This window comes from Pocillopora verrucosa, chromosome 5 (assembly GCF_036669915.1).
Source record: "Pocillopora verrucosa isolate sample1 chromosome 5, ASM3666991v2, whole genome shotgun sequence".
NCBI classification, from domain to species: domain Eukaryota; kingdom Metazoa; phylum Cnidaria; class Anthozoa; order Scleractinia; family Pocilloporidae; genus Pocillopora; species Pocillopora verrucosa.
In genome coordinates this window covers 7,831,111-7,852,666 of record NC_089316.1, presented here as the reverse complement: position 1 = coordinate 7,852,666, position 21,556 = coordinate 7,831,111, and the positions used below count along the sequence as shown (strand labels likewise).

The 21,556-nt window shown below is 38.5% G+C and overlaps 1 pseudogene; it reads right to left on the bottom strand.

Moving 5' to 3' along the window:
- Positions 1-6,001: 6,001 nt before the first annotated feature.
- LOC131794615 (uncharacterized) lies at positions 6,002-20,959 on the bottom strand (annotated as a pseudogene).
- Positions 20,960-21,556: the final 597 nt, after the last annotated feature.

Here is a 21,556-nt window from a genome sequence, read left to right as displayed (position 1 = left end):
AGAGCATACGTCTCGAAAGCCGCAACAATGGCATCATCCGATGTTAAGATAAGAGACGTATCGTCCGCATACTGAGAGATTGGAGACAGCGGAAACGCCCCAGGAAGACAGAGACCAGAAATGCGGGGATTACAGCGAATGTTAACCGCCAACACCTCGGAGACCAAGACATAGAGCAAAGGCGACAGGGGACAACCCTGTCGCACACCACGAGAGAGGCTAAAGAAAGAAGACAAATATCCGTTACATTGACAGCACTCTGAACCCGATGATAAAACAAATCAACCAAGAAATGAAGGAGGGGCCAAAGCCCATGGTACACAGAGTGGACCGCATGAAAGACCAATCAACACGGTCAAAAGCCTTCTCCTGATCTAGGGAAAGAATGGCCACCGAGGCGCCAGAGGAGGAGGCATAGTCAGCAACGTCCCGAAGGAGCGCGACATTTTCGCCAATAAACCTCCCGGGAACCCCACTTGCTGGTCCTTAGCGACAATAAGATGAATTACTTTGAGCAGCCGCCCAGCAATAGCGCGGGAAGCTAACTTATAATCAACATTAAGAAGGGTAATTGGACGCCAGTTACGAGGGTCCAAGCGATCACCCTTCTTAAAAGACAACGAGATTATGCCTCTGCGCTGAGAGAGAGCCAGGGAACCCGAATCAAGACAAGAGTTTAAGACGGAAACAAGATCCGGACCGAGCACATCCCAAAACTTAACGTAAAATTCCACCGGCAGACCATCCAGCCCAGGAGCCTTGCGCCTGGCCATACCGAGGAGAGCAGAAGAAACCTCTGCAGCCGACAGATGACCCTCACACAAAGCCGCCTGATCACTGGGGAGAAACGATGACAAGTTCCCCAGGAGGGCGGACTGAGCACAGGAGTCTGTGTCGGAGGCAGTAAAAAGATCAAGATAAAACGAGGACAAAGAACGACATAAATCAACAGGAGAGGAAACAATAGAGCCGTCGCTCTCCCTCAGCGCAGAAATCCAACGGTCCGCGGACCGTTTCTTCTCAAGACGGAAAAAATAGGAAGATGAAATCTCACCTTCCTCGACCCATCTGACCCTTACCCGAACCTGAGCGCCCCTCGCAGCCTCAGAGTCCAGGACAGCCAATTCAGAGAGAGCAGAATGATAAGGCCCGAGACAAGACATGGAACCATCATCCACCTTGGACTTCAGATGGTTCACAAGCCGCACAAGAAGATCCCGATTACGGGACCGAGCAGCTGACCTTGAACAACAATAGCGAATCGAGAGCCCTTTAATGCGACTCTTCCCCTCATCCCACCATTCCGCCAGCGAGGGGAAACGGAGGACCGAGGAGCGCCATGACGCCCAAAAGTCACAAATTAAACGGACGTACGCTTGCTCTTGCAGAATAGAAATATTAAGCTTCCAAAGACCGGGGCCAGGTGGGACGACATCCGGGACTGAGACAACAGTGAGGAGACCACAATGATCAGAGAAGGGACGGGAAGGAGATCACACGAGAGAACAGAAGAAACCCACACATACGGAATACCACAGAGATCAATACGGGAGGCACGGGAGCCGTCCCACCTGGTCCAGAAAAGCTAGAAGAAGAAGGATGGAGATACCTCCAAATGTCAACAGTGCAACAGACATCGAAAAGGTCCCGGAGAGAAGAAAAACTCTCACGAGACGGGTCAGATGGGTCCGAACCGAAACGGTCAACCGACCGATCAAAAACTGCGTTGAAATCGCCGCAAAGGATGGTAGGAACTGACGGATCCACCTTCACATGAAGATCATCGAAAAACTGGTCCCGTGCAGGGTTGCGATTAGGCGCATAAATACAACACACACGAAAAGATTTACCACAAAACACGAATTCACATTGGAGATAACGGCCAACGCCATCACTCCAAGAATTGACCAAAGACAGAGAAGGCCGAAAAAGAAAGAACAGCAGCCACAAGAATGTACAGAGCCACAAGAAAGGGCACAACTAAAACCGGAAGACTGAAACCACAAAGAACACTCCGACAAGGACAAGCAATGCGTCTCCTGAAGGCAGACAATGTCTACACTTACAGGGAGGGAGCGCAACACTGCACGAGACCAGCACGCTTGGGCTGATCCCTGATTCCGTTACAGTTCAGAGAGAGAACAGACAACGCCATGAGAAAGAAAAGACAGGACATAGTCATTTCTTCACGACAGATGAAGGACCTCGCGAAATAGCCGCCAACGCAGCACCACCAGCGGTCCCACCAGGCAGGTGGGAGCCGGAAGGGCCCGGAACATTCAGGGCGGCCCTCTTGCAGTCTTAGGAGCCTGAGAGGGCGGAATCATCAAAGGATCTGAATCAGAGGTGCCGGCCTCATCCGATGAAACTCAGAAGCAGCCCGTTTCCGGGAGCTAGAAGCGCAAGTCATATCCGAGTCCACCGAGGACTCATCAGAAGACGAGGCCTCGCCAGAAGAGTCAACACAGGCAGCCTCCCCAGCAGCCACCACAGAACTATAGGAAGCTTTGCTAGCAGGCGTTACTGAATTACAAGCACTAGATAGTTTACCAGCAGCATTTACATTATTAACAGCACAGTCCCCCATAGGGATATGAATAGCAGCATTTATAGTACCATTACCATTAATTAAATTATTGCTAGCACTTACACTATCAGCAATTGCATTATGAGCCGGCTCTTTTAGGTCATTTACATTATTACAGCTTAAAGCAGCAAGGCTATTATCAATATAACTATCACTATGGTATGACGGACCCTCAAGGTCAGGGTCAAGCTCATTATCCTCCATGTCCTCAACAGGACAACCAGAACCATCCCCCTCAGAGGCCTGCGCACAGGGAGGGGACTGGGAAGCAACTTCCATACCAGAAACATCGACACGACGGGGGCACTCACTTGAACGGTGCCCCACTTCCTTACAAGTAAAACACTTGCCCTTAGAGGGACAATCCGCGGCCTTATGGCCAGGTTCACGACAAATGTCACATTTACAGGCTGGCCCCGATACCACACTTTTACACGAAATTTTCCCACATGCAAAAACCTCGGAATGTCTTTAGTAACAACCATTGGAATAATCCGAGTGCCGGTATAAACACCTTCCAAATCCGGCCACCTCTGGTAGCGACCAGGCCTCACATCACCGTGTCTCTTCAGAGCGTCAGCAATCTCCGCTTCAGGCCTCTCGAATGGGAACCAACTAATCAGGACATCCACCCGCTGGGGAGGGGGGGGGGGGGGCACACAACCTCACACACCACCCCATCCAGAGTAATCGCACCCAGACCTTCAAAAACAGCCTTAGCCCTAACGCTATCCCTATCAAAAGTAACCCTAAACATCCTAGACGGGAATGGCTGGGCAGAGACAACACCATAACCCCCCCCCCTGAAAAACACAACAAGTCGCTTCGCAACATCCCAACCTTTCAGAGTCGACGGGAGTAAATGGCACCTGACATCAATGGTCCGACTCATTGCCGAGGCCATGACGCCAAGAGAAAGGAAAGACCCGAACGCGGGCGACACCCAAAAGGGCGAGAAACCCACAGTTCCGACGGATTCATTCATGGAAAAAATATATTAACCATGCGAAGTTAACCGCCCAGTTTGTTTACACATTTTATCGGTAACTTCATTTACCAGCAGCATGTGAATAAGATTTTTTTTTCAGAGAAATTTATGTACAACAATGCAAGAGGTATCCATTACTATTCTCAGGTCCTAAGGATAACAATGATTTCTCCCATTGTTCTTTTATGGAGAACCCTCCCCCCCCCCCCCCACTTGTCTCTTGTGGGTATCAAATTTATGTACATTCTCGTAGCACTAACAAGGGCATGAAGTGCAAGAGATGCCTTTTTGCAAGTTCTTTTTTATTACTATTAACTTCATAATTATTCACACAATGCTTGTGAAAACTACTTGCAATTAATCAAGAAAAAATGTTCAATATTAAGTTAAAAATGACCTTATTTTCCTTTTTCTATTCCTTACGTTAAAATCTTTTTAATAACTTTCTCCATTTGTTACTGAATCGTTGCGATGTAAAGTTAAACCCAGTTTTGATTTATGGCTCTGTTTTTACTTCACTGCAACATTCCTTGTTGTGGTTATTATTTTCCCCTGGTTATTGACACCAACTCCAGTAAAAAAATGGTGAAAGCTACTCTTTCGGGATTGCTATCACGTGAATTTGAAGAGTCTTTCACAATCTTTCATCAGATGAGTGGTATTGAGAACCTACTCCGACCCCTGGACTACACTACCCTCAACGTTTACTGTCGTGTTCGTGTTATGAAACTCAGCTGAGAATAGTCCGTGTAAGGTAAATGTATTACAAAGAGATACACAGTTTTTGTGAGATAATGAGATAGCATACACGATGTCCTTCTATTTACACCACTAAAGAATCTGAGCCACAATTGACCTAGCTCATATCACTTTGCTTTAAAAAGTCCACCGACGATTTTTCTATATCCTGATTCGTTGTTAATAAACTCGCATAGCTTTGCCTCATTTGCTTTGTGTTCAGGTCTTTTCTTGTAAACAAGTGACACTTGAACATCAAATGATTGGAAGACTAATCTTAGCTAGAATATTGAAATATCAGCCAGTAGCCTTTGGGGGTTATGGTGGGGTGGGTTTCTTTTCTACGCTTATTATTTTTCATAGGATTCTTTGAATATGTTTGCGTTCTAAAAAAGGAAAACTTCACAGTGAGAAACTGTGATTTTGATTTCAAATCCAACATTCCTGTAAAATATTTTTGGTGATGTACTTAAACGGTGTAAAAAGTTATTTACAACTTATGTTTACCTAAGCTGCTCTAAATACTTGTTTTTAACACATCGCAGTTCTGAATACCTTTCTTTTAACGTGTAAATGTAATGGGCAAACATTAACCGTTGTAAAACAGGTCAACTTTTAAAAGCTACATGCAGCTTTTAAACTTAATAATACACACATAAATTGCACTCGCCCTACGGCTTCATGCAATTTTATTGGTCGTTGAAAATTTCTCCTTCTGTTTTATCCCAAATTACACTGGAAACATGTGATTACCTATATAAAATTATTTTAAAAAATTTCGTCAGGAATGAATGAAGTGCTCGTGCGCTTAGTTAACTTAGCTGTATAGGGACACTTTGAAGCCATTGCGCAAAGATCTTTAACTTGGATTCATAATAAGCGTGAGATGTAAGCGATCCATTAATTTCAAATGAATTCTTGTCTATTCGGACACATTTAACACAGGGTTACGCAGGCTAAACCATTGAATTTTGCTTACTGTGTCTGGAAATTGGTTCAACGTTTCAAAATACTGAGTTGCTATTATTACGTTAACTTTACGTAATTTCATAGGACATCGGATTTTGACTGTCGTCACTTTTTTTTCTACGCCTATAACGAAAAAAAGCACCTGTTTGTATCCCACTGACCAACGCTAAAATAATCATAGTTTATAATTACAGCAATAGAAGGATGAAAAAAACGAAAAAAAAAAATAAATAAAAGGCTAGAAAACCATAAGCTTGAGAGTTTGTGTCTTGTAGATTTTACTTGAAGATTACTTTAAAGATCCTTTGGGCAATTCTCTCTTCAATGACAAAAGTTATCCGATGAGAATTATCATTCTAATGAACTAAATACTTGTTTGCCACCAAAGTTAAAATCTGCTGATAATGTTGACGATAGAGAAGAAAAGTTGAATACGTCGCATGTCAAAACCTTGTACACATGTATAAAGGGGTAAGTTTCTAAAGAAACTGTGGTGCTGCGTCGGTGGGAGAGTATAGCAGGTAATTTAGTGTTACCCTTCGTCAGAGCGATCGCTCTGACGAAGGGCTAACGCTCGAAACGTCAGCTTTTTTACCCTTTACGGTGGCTAATTTACGTTTTCAACCCAGTTGTTAACACTAAATTACCTGCTTGTACACATGTACCTACGGAGCGATTTTATGAGTCCTCTTACTACGCGAAGTACATTTGCTTTACATTCAGTCTGTACCACAGTAGCGTAAGTTACAAGTAGGTGGGTTTTTAAGTTCGTAGATGAAGTTGGATCCACAGTTTTTTACAAAAATATTTGTTGAGTATTTGCAACCAGTAGAGCGATCACTAAAGCAGACCGTCCCTTGAACCTCACCTTCTTCCACTGTAGGATGAGCAGTCATCAACCAGCCTGACCAGTCTGTGCCACATCTGTATTCTGTCACACGTGTTGTTGGCATTTTTGTTCCTGCAGCTCCCACAAAACGATACCATTCCTCAGGGAGTTGGTTGTCACACAACTCTGAACCGACAGGTGTTAGTAACTTATCTTTCTACTGGCTTCACTCAGGTTTTTATAATGATAGCAAGGATCGGCTACAAAGTGAAATAATTGCAACAGGATTTAGGATATTAAATCAATGGTTCAAGATCTTTTCTAACGTCTTATAATTCTGGCAGCTTGTCAATCAGTGTTGAAACTTGTACTTAAGAAGACAAGTGACTTTACATTAATTAAGGGGCCAAGTAGTACATGTCAAATCCCGGTGTAGCGTAACTGCTCTTTCTATCGGCATCACTCAGGTTTTGATGATAATAACATGGGTCGGCTATTAAAATAAATAAACATTACAAAATGTTGCAGTACCAATGATAAAATTTTTTTGTTGTTGACATTTTTCAAGTCAATCAGTTATATACAAACAGAAGGACTTGTGTGTTACAAGAACAACTAAGCATTAAATAAATTTTAAGGGATTCGTTGGAAAATGATGATGCGCATAAGAACTAAAAGGAAATGATAGCATTGTAAAGAGTTATGTTTCCTCTTACTTCAATTGCCCAACAAAGCCTGTAGTTGTTTGTACCTCAACTGGATGCTACCACATGCGTTTAGGACATTTTTGATCCTCACCTCCCACACAACGATACCAGCGGAGAGGTATTTGGTAATAACACAATTATTTTCCCATTACTGTGTAAGAACTCTCTGCCTATTGGCATCATCCAGTTATTTATAACCATAGCGCAAATTGCCTTGCAAAAGTCAAACGAATTTGATTGATCATACCTGTTATTATGGGGAATCTTTTAAGGTTAGAGTTTTTCAACAGTTTTTTAGTTCCGCGTAGTGTGTTATGTCTGCATCATGTAAAAGTTCGTGTAAGGTTTTAAAACATTAATCAAAAGTTACAAACATTGAAGCGATCTTCGCAGTTTTGAATACTACTATACTGGCAGTAGCAGTGTACATATATGATTTTCATATGTTTACATTAATGTATTCACCAATTAGATGGTTTATTTGTAACTAGCAGCTCCCAGTTAGCCTGTTAGCTCAGTTGGTAGAGCGTTTGCACTGGTATCGTAAAGGTCATGGGTTGAAATCCCGTACTGACCTGAATTTTTTTCAGGCCTTATTTTCACTACTAGTTCAGTGGTATTCATAACTGCGAGGATTGCCTCTATATTCGTTTCTTCCCTGGTCGCAGTGCAAGATGCATGATTTTCATATATTTATAGTTGTATAATGAAAGTCAGCTCTAAGCCAATTTACAATGCTACGTTTAACGTGGGAAACAAAATATACATTTCATCGCCTTCATGAAAAACTAAACTAACCTTTACATTCAAACCATCCCCAATTTACATAGGATTGCAAGAACAGTTGTATGATGAGCCCTGGGTATAAGTGCAAGATGAATTTGGATGGCATCCGTTCATTTTGACGGTATAAGCTTAAATGAACGAATGGCATCCGTTCATTTGCTGCATTCGTCAACTTCTGAGAGAAAACAATTAATTTTCCATGGATTTATAGGTGCAATCAACGATTGTTTTTTTGACCAATCACGGCGCTCTTAGTATCTTGATTATTTTATAAAACTTGATGATAATAATTTCTAACTTCTTCCCTCAAATATATCTTACTTAGCGTCAACAAAAACTCAGTGCCAGGCAAAATCACTCACATATCCATCCTTGGTTCAGAGCCAAACGAGCGATTTTCATGCTTTTGTCAATCATTGATGTAAGTTCAATTAAAAGTAGAATATCAATTATATCAGTCACCAAATTTGTTCATTCAAAAGTCAGGAACATTACCTAAAAGGTCCTTAATATGAGAAAGGGCTGCTTAATTAAAACGAGTTATGACTGAATGATCAATTATCTTATTTTCTTGCGACGCGGCTGAATGGTGCGGCGCTGTAGTCGAACGTGTCATGCAGGATTATTCCAAATATTATAGCTAAGAGATTAAATTCACCTGTACAGTTTTGTCCATTTCCAGTATATCCAGGCTGACATTCACATACATGTGATCCAAGGGTGTTATTGCACTTAGCATTCACGTGACAGGAGTGATTTCCTTTACACTCGTCAATATCTGAGAAACCGTAAATGCATTTTAACTTTATTTTCTTCACCTAACGATTTAATTACTTTAATCATTTCAAATAATAAGTAAAAGCTTTCACTTTTTCGTCTTTAACGAACTAGATTTTTGAAACGTGCAACCTAGATATTTTATTCTCTTCTCTAATGTTATTTTTTAAATTCTCCTAACATGATGGCTCTGAAAAAAACCGGATGTAGATCGTGGCAGCTCCTTGCATAAACATGTATGGGTAATGCTGCTTAAAAAAAGTAGGACAGTAGTTCCTGCTAAAACTGCGTTGTGTAATGCTAAGGCTTCTCTGATATAGCATACAAGCTATTATTGGTCTATTATTCACTCACTCGATTGTAGATAGCTCAAATGTACAACCAGTGTTTTTAGGCGAAAAAAATTAAATATTTTACCTCGGCATGTCTGTAACTAGTTTACCTGAGCACGAGCGTCCATCCCCAGTAAATCCTTCTTTGCAGGTGCAATTATAAAACCCAACAGTATTGGAGCAGTTTGCATTTTCGTCACAAACGTTATTGCTGCCTTTACATTCATCGATGTCTATTGAAAATTAATCGAAGAAATCACTGAGACAAGGTGAAAACATTTCACAAAAGGCTAGGGCAAAGGTAGACCAAACGCTGTGTAAATTCTGTTCTTGGTATACTGACTTACCTTCCAAAATCATGTCGCAGTAAACCAACTTTGAACTCCCGACATTAGTTGGATCCAACAGTAGTTTTTACTGATGCTGTCTTTACCTTCACTTAATTTTATCTCTTGGCACGATAACGCTGGTAATTCAGGAATAGATCCTAAGGGGGCTAATATATAGACATGACTTCATTAATAGTTTAAGGGTAATAGAAGTTGCAAAACAGATTAGATCTGAAAATATATTTGTCCGGGCAAGATAAACATGGAAAGCAATAATTAAGAGCTGAGAAGTTTAGCTGATATCAATGTATGCATGGAAGGCGAATTTTGCTTTAAGACACTGACTCTATTTAATAACAAAGCAATCGACACTAGCTCTCGGAAAGTAGCGAGGTCTTACTGGGAACTCACTGAGAAAGATTTGTATGTAAAATAAACTAAACCGGATACATACTTCTACCACTAATGCGTCCCATGTAAAAGCGTAAATCATCTGGCTGAAAATTCTCGGGCCTTGCTTCCTTGGTTCGGGAGTTCAATTCACAGGACTTTTCCCCAATTACATAATTGTAGCTTTGACATATCGTTTCTCTCTCGCAGGTGATATCGCACACATGAGGAGCTGTTACTGGGACCTTTTTAAAGACGAATCCTTTGAGAGCCATACCAGGTACGCTAACTTCTGTCTTGCACGGAATTTTGGCAATAGCGAAGTCCATGAGATACAAAGGGCCAATAGGATTAGGAAGCTTGAATTTGATCCTCGCCATTGCCCTGATGCTGAAATTGGAAAGTATATGTTATTTAGGAATATGCATTGAGCGTTTTTTTCTAGCCCATTGATTTAACACAAACCAAACCAAACAAGTAAATAAACAAAATGCCCCCAAAATAGGCGGAAGGACAAACAAGCGGAAGAGAAATGAAGAAATCCATTTTGAATCGGTTGTAAGTCAACTACATGTCTATTAAATGTTACTACTGTCGGAGTCGCTACACCTTTGTTCATCCGCAGCTCTTTGATATTCGTAACTTTTACATCTCTTGCAGTTATTTGGGAATTATGAGTTGCGGCATTTTGGCGATACAAAACATATCGTGACCGTCCGATTTATGGAAAAGAAATAAAGAAATCCATTCTGAATCGGTTGTAAGTCAACTACATGTCTACTAAATGTTACTACTGTCGGAGTCGCTACACCTTTGTTCATCCGCCTCTTTGATATTCTTAACTTTTACATCTCTTGCAGTTATTTGGAAATTGTAAAGGTTGCTTCCTAGACAGAGTTGCAGCTGAGATGTTGATCGGCCTCAAGATTAAAAGGTGACAATGAAACGAGTGAGGTAAGCATTCATATATTTTTTGATAGACTTGATCCATTGTTATTTTGAGTTACGGCATTTTGGCCATGCAAAACATATCGTGACCGTTTGATTTATAGGAGAGAATATTAATTCATGTCATGGCAAGTTGATAAGAAAAAAAGTTCAAACAAGACTCTGTGCTTTCCTTACGTTAATATTACTGTGCTTGCAATTTTTCGACACCCTTATTAACAATGCCGCACAACTTTTGCGCCAAAGATTCGGTTTGAACAAAATGATTCGATTCCTCCTCCATATCAATTTAAGAGAGGAGATGTGAGGTTGAATTTGCATTATGAATCCATAGATTGAAATGAGGCTTTTTAATTGAAAAAGGCTGTTGAATTGCGGCAAAACTTTGGTCTCGATTTCTCTATTGTTCTTTAGAGGTGAAAAATTTTTTTTTGTCGTAGGTTGTGTTGGTAAAAGATGAGTGCTCGCTCCTTTGAAGTCTACATAAAATATTTGCACCATATGTTGGAGCTCAAACGCTTGCAATTTTTTCTTTAATGTATCGACACACGGATGAAGCACGTTCGATTTTACCGTTTTATTAGCACAGAGAACAACATTATTTCTCATCTTAATGATAACAGAGAATTGACTTACCCCGAAAAGGAATAACGAATGATAAACACGCAATTATTCCTTAGAGCCCCCGCACTCACCAACGTCAGGGAGACTTGATTATCACTTTTCAGAAACTTTTAAGCCTAAAAGATATATAATTCACCTCTGCTCAAAAACGAGTGCCCTCAAACATTTGAGAATGATGTGTTAATACTTACTTAAAAAAAAGCTCTCCAGAAATTAGATCAGCACTTTGCGTCAAATCGTTACCAAGTAGCTTCGATTCTTAATGCACAGCCTTTGTGCATTGAAATTTAAGTCGGAGATAAGTCCATAAAAAAAAAAAAAAAAAAACATTGTTTTAAGTATAGTTCCGTGACCGAAAATTACGAATTTGATGCATTAAGGACATTTATTTTTTATCAGTTTAGAGAATGGAAATTAGCCGAACCTCCTTATGAGGTTTCTATTGTAGGAAAGACGCCCCGTGGACGCAAATTAAAACGACTTAGAACACCTGTGGGGCTTGAAGATAATTAAGTCCTGAAGATTACACTTCTCGAAGCAGAAAATAAGTACGATCGGTCAAGCAATTTGAACTTTATTCTCTTACTATTTATTCCGGAAAAATATTTTTTTTGACTGAACCCCAAAAATATTTAGAGAAAAGTTGTCTCGAATCATTTATCCAAAGTGAACCTAATGATTGCTTTGTTGCCGAAACTTACATGAACGCTATCAATTTCTTCTTTTTTTTATGTTGAAGTTAGTCTAAAGAATACTCCAGCCCTCTGAACATGCAGAATAAAACAAGTTCCCGCACGACTTTGTTACAATCTTTTTTCATTTGATCTCTTTGAAGGCACCGCGAAACCTCGAAAACCGTTGAGGAAAGTAGAACTAAAGTAGAATTCGACCATCGTCGTGTTAAAAACAAATACACAAGCCTTTTATAGATAACAATCAAAGGTTATATTCGGAGCATTCTTGCAGTTACTGTATTAAAAAAAAAATGTCCCTATGGAAATATCATTGTTTTTTTATGTTCTAGGTGAGATTTTGGTCATGTTTTGAAACGAGAGATTTCGGAAAACGCTATTTCGCCGCCACAAATGACTGAAAACAAAAGTGCTGTGAAACAGCACTTCTAATCAGCGGGAAAAGAAAACGGTGCACCAAATAGGCCTTCCGCAATGACTTTAAGTCAGATTATAAACTGGCATATCGATGAATTCTCTCTCGCGTAAAATTAGAGAAAGAAAAGTGTTCCAGAACTTTGCGCCGCAAAGGAAGTCGTAGAAAGTTGTAGAGAAAGTCGATAAAAAGAAATGTCATTTCAACTTCTTCATTCTCTGGTCAATATTTCAAAATTTATAGGTTTTCTTTTACCTGCGAAGAACATTATTGCTTTATTCACATCAATTATGCTGCAATTGCAAACGTGAAATTCGAGATTTGATACAGAGTATTTCCAATATGAAGGAACATGTCCTTTTTGGACAGATTCTTTGAAAAAAGTGATGTAAAGCTCATGTTTTAAATCCGTCGCTTTTAAAAAACCCTTACTTTGTTAGTTGGATAATTAGAAATATCAAGTTCAAATTTAAAATCGTACCCGTCGGCAGAAAAAGGAAAAGCAAATCCTATACTAGACTGTGAAACTCAAAACTAATCGCTTTAAGGTAAAGCATGCATATCGCATCCAATTCGTTCGGACAATTTATTTTCCTTTTGATTTTCTCGAAGTGAAGAAGTTGTATGTTCCAAATAGTTTAATATAGTTTTTCATTCTTGGAGTGTTCACAAGTGTTAAAGAAAACTGGCTTACCTTTTAAGATGCAACACCTCTCCGGTAAGAAATTCAAAACGCATTACAAAGAATGCTGTCATTAGCATTTGTTGTCATATAATTACAGCTGAAGTCCTAGTAGACAATAGAATGACTTTTAATAATTAATTTCTTGTTCCTGTCTGGTCTTGAGAATATATCACACCGCTTTTTTTTAGTCTTGAAACGGTTTATAGTTTATTCATAAACGTCGCAACTTTTTGTAGCAGTCTGAGTGTCTTGAGTGTTACTTTGGGTAAATAGAAACATATTTTACTCTCTTAAACTTGCCACTGGCCGTAAATATAAAGAAGACTCTGTAATGATGAAAAGAATCGCACGCACCCTAAGAGGTAAATTAAGAATAAGGAATAACAGGCTTTTGTTCCTTACAGGCACGCAGTTATTACGCAATAAAGAGGTAATTATCAGCTTAAATAAACTATTTATTTTACACACATCGAACCTCTATACAGGTTTCTACTTTTATTTAATTCAGTTACACTTTATTTTTGTATCATCATTATGTTGTAAATTATTTTGTGGACACAAGTCATCAAGCGTAAGTAATTTCATTGACTTAAACAAAAAGGAAAGTTCGATCCATTGAATAAAAACATTTAAACTTCATGCGAGAAAAGGTGTCCTACAACCTTAGAATATGAATGAAGAGAACTCCTGCATGTCTTTAATTGAATTCCGTGTTATACAAGTTTGAAAAGAAAAAAAGAATCGCTGCTTTTCGATATCATTCAAAATCGAAGAAGGAAGAGTTTAAAACTATTTAATTTAAGAAGCATGGTGTTATTAATATTTTTATAGTTCAACTGTGTTTGCAGCCACAGTAGACAATTTCAGTCATGTTATTCAAAGACATCTCCTCGTTCCTGCTTAGTTCTCGAGATTAATTGTAATCGATTTCTTGTCGTGGTGGCTTGAAATACATTTCAAAATGTCATAACACACAGCAAGAATCTTGCTGTTATAACTGGCAATTATTCTAGAAACAAAGAAAACTCTTCTTTTTTCATAACAATGATAGCTGGAATCGATCTCACCCTGAAGGAATAATGAAAAAATCAACACGAAGCAAGAAAGGATATTGTCTCTTGCACGCAATTTTCTTTGTAACTCCTCGTCTTCAGCAGCGTTAGAAGACTCGATTATCATTTCTTATGGGTTGTTAAGCTAAGACATGTCGAACTTCTAGAGTTTTACCCAGGTTTTTATAATGATAGGAAGGATCGGCTTCAAAGTGAAATGACAATTGCAAAAAGACCAAGATGATTAAAAATCAATGTTTCAAGGTTTTCCTTAACATCCTATAATTAAGGCAGCTTGCCAAAAAGCGGTGAAACTTGTACTTAGCAAGAAACATGACTATGCATTGATGCAGATGCTCGTAAAAAGTTCAGCATAATATGCTAATGTATTAGAGTATAGAATTTACTTTGCGTCAAACCCCACATAAAACACCCCATAATCGGTTACCATCCAGTAATTTGCAGCTTGTTTACGAAATGCAGAGGCCGAGGCCGAGACTTACATAACTAATAAAGATTTTGGTCTATTTACAAAGCATTTCACAGGTTAGAATATTGATGCAGTGAGTTCACTATTACTATCATCATTTTTGTTGGGATGATAATAGCACATGATTACCACAGAGTTTATAGAGAGAAATTTAAATTACTTTTTAAAAGACTCCTTGGTCAATATTTGTCGGTTTGCAGCTATGGGTTCTGTCACAACAGTCATTCTAAAAAATGTTACTAACAAATAACTACTTGTTCCTGTCTAGTGCTCGAGATTTAAAATACACCGTTCATTTCAGTCTCAAAAGCGTAGAGTTTTTACAGTAAATGCTGTAGCTCTACTCCAGCGGGATGAGTCAGGCTTGTAATTTTGGCCTAATAAGTACTTTGGCTCTTTAAAATTGTCAGCAGCGGTAATTATTAAAAATATAAGGGACCATGTAGAGGAGTACAAAAAGAAAAGAATCACGCCCCGGGCAACCATTAGAGTGATAAAGGAGTGATACTCACTTTCAGTAGGTTGTTTAGTATACAATAATTATACTTCTAACTCCTGGCGTGATGCTCGGTTGGGGTCTTTGGGTATTTAGATCTTTAGTGTACTCTCCACGTATGTACGAGGTATCTTCATATTACAAAAAGGGATATAACATTGTTTTCCTATTCCGCAGGTATTACGTGCATATGTCGCAGGTCAAGAAATTTCTAAGAAGTTGACGAATTTGTGGAATAAAAGAACCCTTCTAGGCTTTTTCAGCTAATTCTGCTGTCCAAGAACTTAAAAAAATTAGTGACAAAAGATTAAGAAAATCGTTAAAAACATTGTTTTGCGAAATGGTGAAAAAATTAGCATAACCTCAAAAATGTGATGAGTGAAAAAACAATATTGATGCACCAAATTAAATAGCAGGACTTGCCTCTCTTTGGGCTAAGATCGTAACGAGCTTCCCTTTTAATATAAAAGGCAAACTTGACCAATTTTTTTGTCTTTTTTTTTCTGTAAAATTTTTCAATCCCCGATAGCTGTGTGCGATTACATACCAAAAACATGTATTTTCATTCGGATGAATTAATTCTTGAGTACAGCATATACAAACGTCTCTGGGTTTTAAATTTTTTTCTTCTTAACAAAAAAATAGTTTGTTTATCATAAAAATATTCTGTCATCTCATGGTGCGGAGAAAAAAAACGATGTTTTAGACAGAACCTCGTTTGCAAATTATCTGCCATTTCAAATAATTGTTGTGTTTCTAGCTTAAATATGGTCTCTTATTTTTGGTAATGGTAACAGATTAGACAAAAAGAAAAAATCGTGGCTGAAAGATAGATTTTATTTTAGAATTGAGGTTCTAAAGCGAGGCGTATATCTGGCGAAAACAACCCAGAGCTAAGTGAGACCGAGGTGAAGTATTTTCATCACAAAGAAACACAAGACAACAAGCATCTCAGGGGAATTATATTTAGCTTAATCTGAAAATAGCAACCGAGCATTGCAAACACTGATAATTAACGAGGCCAAGCAAGACGCCTTTTTTTCTTTTTTTTTTCAATGAAGTACCAGTGATAAATGTGAATCAAGTTGTTACATTTATTGTTATGTTATTTAACAAATTTACTAAAATGATGTACAATATCGCGTAAATTGTTACGTACAGAACGACCTAACTTTACTAAAGGACCAAAATCGACCAATCACGACCGACCTACGCAACTAAGTCCTACAGCCAATAGCATCACGGTAATTCTGACCAATCACTTAAACAAACCGGACTTAGACCATTCGACTGACAACAACTTTTCACTTGGCTCTCATGATGACTTCCGCTCGGGTTGTCGAAACGTCAGTCATCACTGTACAAAAACTGTCCTTCAGTAGGACTACACTCACCCGGACGATCAAACTACACTATTACAAAGTCAATACAATTGCAAAGGCCTTAGGTTTTAGACGAGCTTTATCCCCACGCTCTACACGTCTTAAAGCGAATCCCCGCACAATTGGCACATTTTTTTTGGTCATTTTATTGGCTTCATAGCACAAAAAACTTCAAAATCTCGGAGAAAAGAAAGACTTTTGGACACTCAACCATCAACATTCCTAAACTAAATACACAGACCTTCCATGGATGACGATCCAAGGTGATGTTTACGAATCGTCCGTGTACATACGGTATACGAAATGGAGTGCTCATGGAAACATCGAAGTCTTTTAAAAGATGATATTTGAGTGAATGACACAGGCATACTCGGAGAAAAAGAACTCAGAGTGCTCGCAATAGGAGTCTAACCTATCACCTTGTGATTAGTACTTCGGATTTTCTACCAACTCGTGGCAGGCTAGGCCGTTAGGCTATGTGCGTGGTGACAAATTTCATGTACACTGCTAGGATATGAATGTCAAATGTGATGCATTCGCGCAATGATTAAACTAAATTGACACATTGAAGAATTCACTCATGTGCAACATTAAAAAAATAAAGTGTTCTAAAACCTTGCGTCACACAGGAAGTCATAGAAAGTTGAAGAAAGTCCATAAAAACTGAAGACAAGTTAAACGTTTCTTATTCCCTGCCCAAGATTTCAAATGTAAAAGTTTTCTGTTTCGAGCAGCAACACCCGACTTACGTCTACTATGCTGCATTGCAAACTTAAAATTGGACATTTGATAAAGACAGTTTTCATATTTAATTAACATATCCTGTTTGAACAAGTTACTTGAAATAAGTGGTAGGAAGCCCACGTCGTGAATCCTTCGACTAGAAAGATCCTTTCTCTTTTAGTTAGAGAAATTAGATATATCATAGTAATTGCAACATCTTATCCCATTACATAGCTGCGAGGACTGCATAAAAAGAAAATGGGTCTGAAGTTTCAGTGACGTCGGGAGAGAGGATCATCTCATCGCAGTTGTTCGCAAAAAAATGTTTTTCTTCTATCTTCAGAAAGGAATGAGTATTACACTATGTCCAAATGATTTTAATAAAGTGTCTCATTATCAGATTTTTAACGTGCTGGCGTCAAAAAAAAAAAAAAAACTGGCTTACCTTTTTTTTAGCATGTAACACGCTTCCTCCCGAGTTTTAAGCGAGGATAAAAAGCCCTCTAAAAACGATGCTGTCTTTGGCACTTATAACGGTAGTTGCTGTCACAATAGTCAATATCTATATATCATGCTCTTAATAATTCATTTCTTGTTCCTGTTTGTCGTTGATCAACCCTCTAAAAGCGATGCGTCATCGGCGCTTGTTTCTCGTTTAATTTCTGGTTCCTGTTTGTCGTTGAGAATAATAATGCGCTGTTTTTTTGTCTTTAAAATTTAGAATCTGTTAAAAAATGTACGTTGCAACTTTTCGAAGTTGTATGAGTGTCTAAAGTGTAACTTAGGGTAAAATAAAACAGGGGGTTTTCTTAGAATTTTTATCAGCTTTAAGACAAAAAAAAACGTTAGAGGAACCTTTATATGATGAAATAAAACGCACGTACCTCACACGCACCTCACACTGTTTTCCCTTCACAACTCATGGGCGTCCTGCTTTCTTGAAATATGAATGAAAGAACCCCCGAACGTGTTTAATTATATTCCTTTTTCTTTTTTCATTTTGGAACGTAATAATAAATGCCTGTTTGCGACGTCATCCAAAATCAAGAGCGGCTTTGTATATCATGACAACTTTGGAAAACTTTGATTTAAAAGCGATCACGGTTTTGAAAAGAAAAAAAAATGACACAAGTACTGTAATTTCATTCATTTTCCTTTTCTCTTTCGTTCCTATAGATTTTACAATCCACCACGGCTGTATGCGTTTGATGTACTATTTCAAAAGCGAGCGTGAGGGTTTCATCAGGGTTTCCAAGCACGAAAAAACTGATGGAAGCACGAGACCGCAGGCTGAGTGCTTTTTTTGTTTTCGAGTGTTTGAAAACCCGGATGAAACCTGATGCACAATTTTTAAAATATTTTCTGAATCTTTTTTCCAGACACAGTAGAATGATGGCTTCAAAACAGCAATATTTAGGCAAAAAACACGGAAATTTCTCCTATGTAATGAAAGCAAAATGTTTCATTATTCACAGAAAGACGCCCCTGGATGCAAATCACAACCGACTAAGAACACCTGTGCGGCTTAAAGATAATTAGGTCCTCAAGATTCCACTTCTCAAAGCAGACAAGAAATACGATCGGTCAAGCAATTTGAACTTTATTCCCTTAATATTTATTCCCAAAATTATTTCTTTTTGACTTTTTTGACTCGGTTATTAAAAAGTGAGAGAAAAGTTTTCTCGAATCATTTATCCAAAGTGAACCTTATGATTCCGCTCTTGCCGCAACTTACACGAGCGCTATCGATAGCTTTTTTCAAATGTATATGTTAATCTTAAAGACCACTAACTTCATTTACCAGCGGCATGTAAATATGATATTTTTTCAGAGCAATTTATATAAAACAATGCAAAAGGTATCCACTATTATTCTCAGGTCCTAAGGATATCAATGATTTCTGATTTCTCCCATTTTTCTTTTATGAAGAACTCCCCCCCCTCCCCCCCTTGTCCGTTGCGGGTATCAAATTTATGTACATCCCCTTAGCACCAACAAAGGCATGAACTACAAGAGATGCCTTTTTGCAAGGTTTTTTTTTATTACTATCAACTTCATAATCATTCAAACATTACTTGTGAAAACTACTCGCAATTAATGAAGAAAAATGTTCAATATTAAGTTAAGAATTACCTTATTTTCCTTTTTCTGTTCCTTACGTTAAAATCTTTTTCAATAACTTTCTCCATTTGTTACTGAATCGTTGCGATGTAAAGTTAAACCCAGTTTTGTTATGGCTCTGTTTTTACTTCACTGGGTTCTGGTTTCATGCATTTGCCCGAACATTTCCTTGTTTTTGTTGTTATAATTCCCTGGTTATTGACATTAACTCTACTAAAAAATGGTGAAAGCTACTCTTTGGTGATTGCTATCAAGTGAATTTGAAAAGTCTTTCACACAACCTTTCATTAGATGAGTGGTATCAAGAACCTTCTCCGACCCATAGACTACACTGCCCTTAACATTTATTGTCGTGTTCGTGTTATTAAATTCAGCTGAAAGATAAATGTATTTACAAAGCGATACACATTTTTTGTTAAATAATGAGATAATATACACGATGCCCTTATATTTACACCACTCAAGAAGCTGAGCCACAAAGTGACCTATCTCATATCACTTTGCTTGGAAAAGTCCACCGACGTTTTTTTTTATTTTGATACGTTGTCAAGAAACTCGCCTGGCTTTGTATTCAGGTCTCTTCTTGTTAAGTAGAGACAAATGAACATCAAATGATTGGAAGACTACTCCTAGCTAGACTATTGAAATATCAGGCAGTAGCCTTTGGGGGTTGTGGTGGGGTGGGTTTCTTTTCTGCGCTTCTTATTTTTCATAGAATTCTTTGAACATGTTTGCACTATAAAAAAGGAAAACTTCACCGTGAGAAACTCTGATTTTGATTTCACATTCAACATTCCTGTAAAATATTTTTGGTGATGTACTTAAACGGTGCACTCGCCCTACGGGTTCATGCAGTTTGGTCAGTCGTTGAAAATTTTCTTGTTCTGTTTTATCCCAAATTGCACTGGAAACGCGTGATTACCTAAATAAAATGATTTTAACAAATTTCGTCTGGAATGAATGAAGTGCCCGTGCGCTTAGTTAAATAAGCTGTATAGGAACACTTTGAAGTCATTGCGCGAAGATCTTTAACTTGGATTCAAAATAAGCGTGAGGTGTAAGCGATCTATTAATTTCAAATACATTCTGGTCGATTCGGACGCATTTAACACACGGTTACGCAGGCTAAACCATTGAATTTTGCTGACTGTGTCTGGAAATTGGTTCAACGTTTCAAAATACTGAGTCACTATTATTACGTCAACTTTTTGTAATTTCAAAGGACATCGGATTTTGACTGTCATCACTTTTTTTCTACGCCTATAACGAGAGATAGCGCCTGTTTGTATTCCACTGACCTACGCTAAAATAATCATGGTTATAATTACAGCAATTGAAGGATGAAAAAAACGAAAAAAAAACAAAAACATAAAAGGCTCGAAAACCATAAGCTTGAGAGTTTGTGTCTTGCAGATTTTACTTTAAAGAAAAGAAGATTACTTTAAAGATTCTTCGGACAATTTTCTCTTCAATGACAAAGGCTATCCGATGAGAATTAGCATTCTAATGAAATAAATACTTGTTTGCCACTAAAGTTAAAATCTGCTGATAATGTTGACGATAGAGAAGAAAAGTTGAATACGTCGCATGTCAAAACCTTGTTCACATGTACCTACAGAGCGATTTATGAGTCCCCTTACTACGCGAAGTATATTTGCTTTACATTCAGTCTGTACCACAGTAGCGTGACTCACAATGAGGTGGGTGTTTAAGTTTGTAGATGAAGTTGGATCCACAGTTTTTTACAAAAATATTTGTTGAGTATTTGCAACCAGTAGAGCGATCACTAAAGCAGACCGTCCGGAGAACGTCACCATCTTCCACTGTAGGATGAGCACCATCCAACCAGCCTGGCCAGTCTGTACCACAACTGAATGCTTGCACACGCGTTGTTGGCATTTTTGTTCCTGCAGCTCCCACGAAACGATACCATCCCTCAGGGAGTAGTTTGTCACACAGCTCTACATCTCTTACGTTACTAATCTTTCTACTGGCTTCACTCAGGTTTTTATAATGATAGCAAGGATCGGCTACAAAGCGAAATAATTGCAACAGGACTTAGGTTATTAACATCAATGGTTCAAGATCTTTTCTAACGTCTTATAATTCTGGCAGCTTGTCAATCAGTGGTGAAACTTGTACTTAAGAGCGACGGTCAGGAAATATCGACCATTGAGTGGCAAGAGTTGAAAAATTAATTTCGCTTATTTTCTGACTATAAAAAGCTACTAAGAATAGAAGAAATTTCATGTATTTCTTTTTCTTCCGGAGCGCTTTAATTCTGAGAAAACTGAGAAAAACGAATTTGACCCGCGACGATCCCGAAAGGTCCCGCAAGCAAGTGTGAAATTGATATTTTAAACTGACTTTTGGTCTTCAAGGAAAAATGATTCAAGGGATCATGACACCGAATTTTGATAGAGTGAGTGCCGTACTTTCCCAGAAACTATATGACTTATCTTTATTGTTGTTCATAAATAGCAAACAACGCGCAGG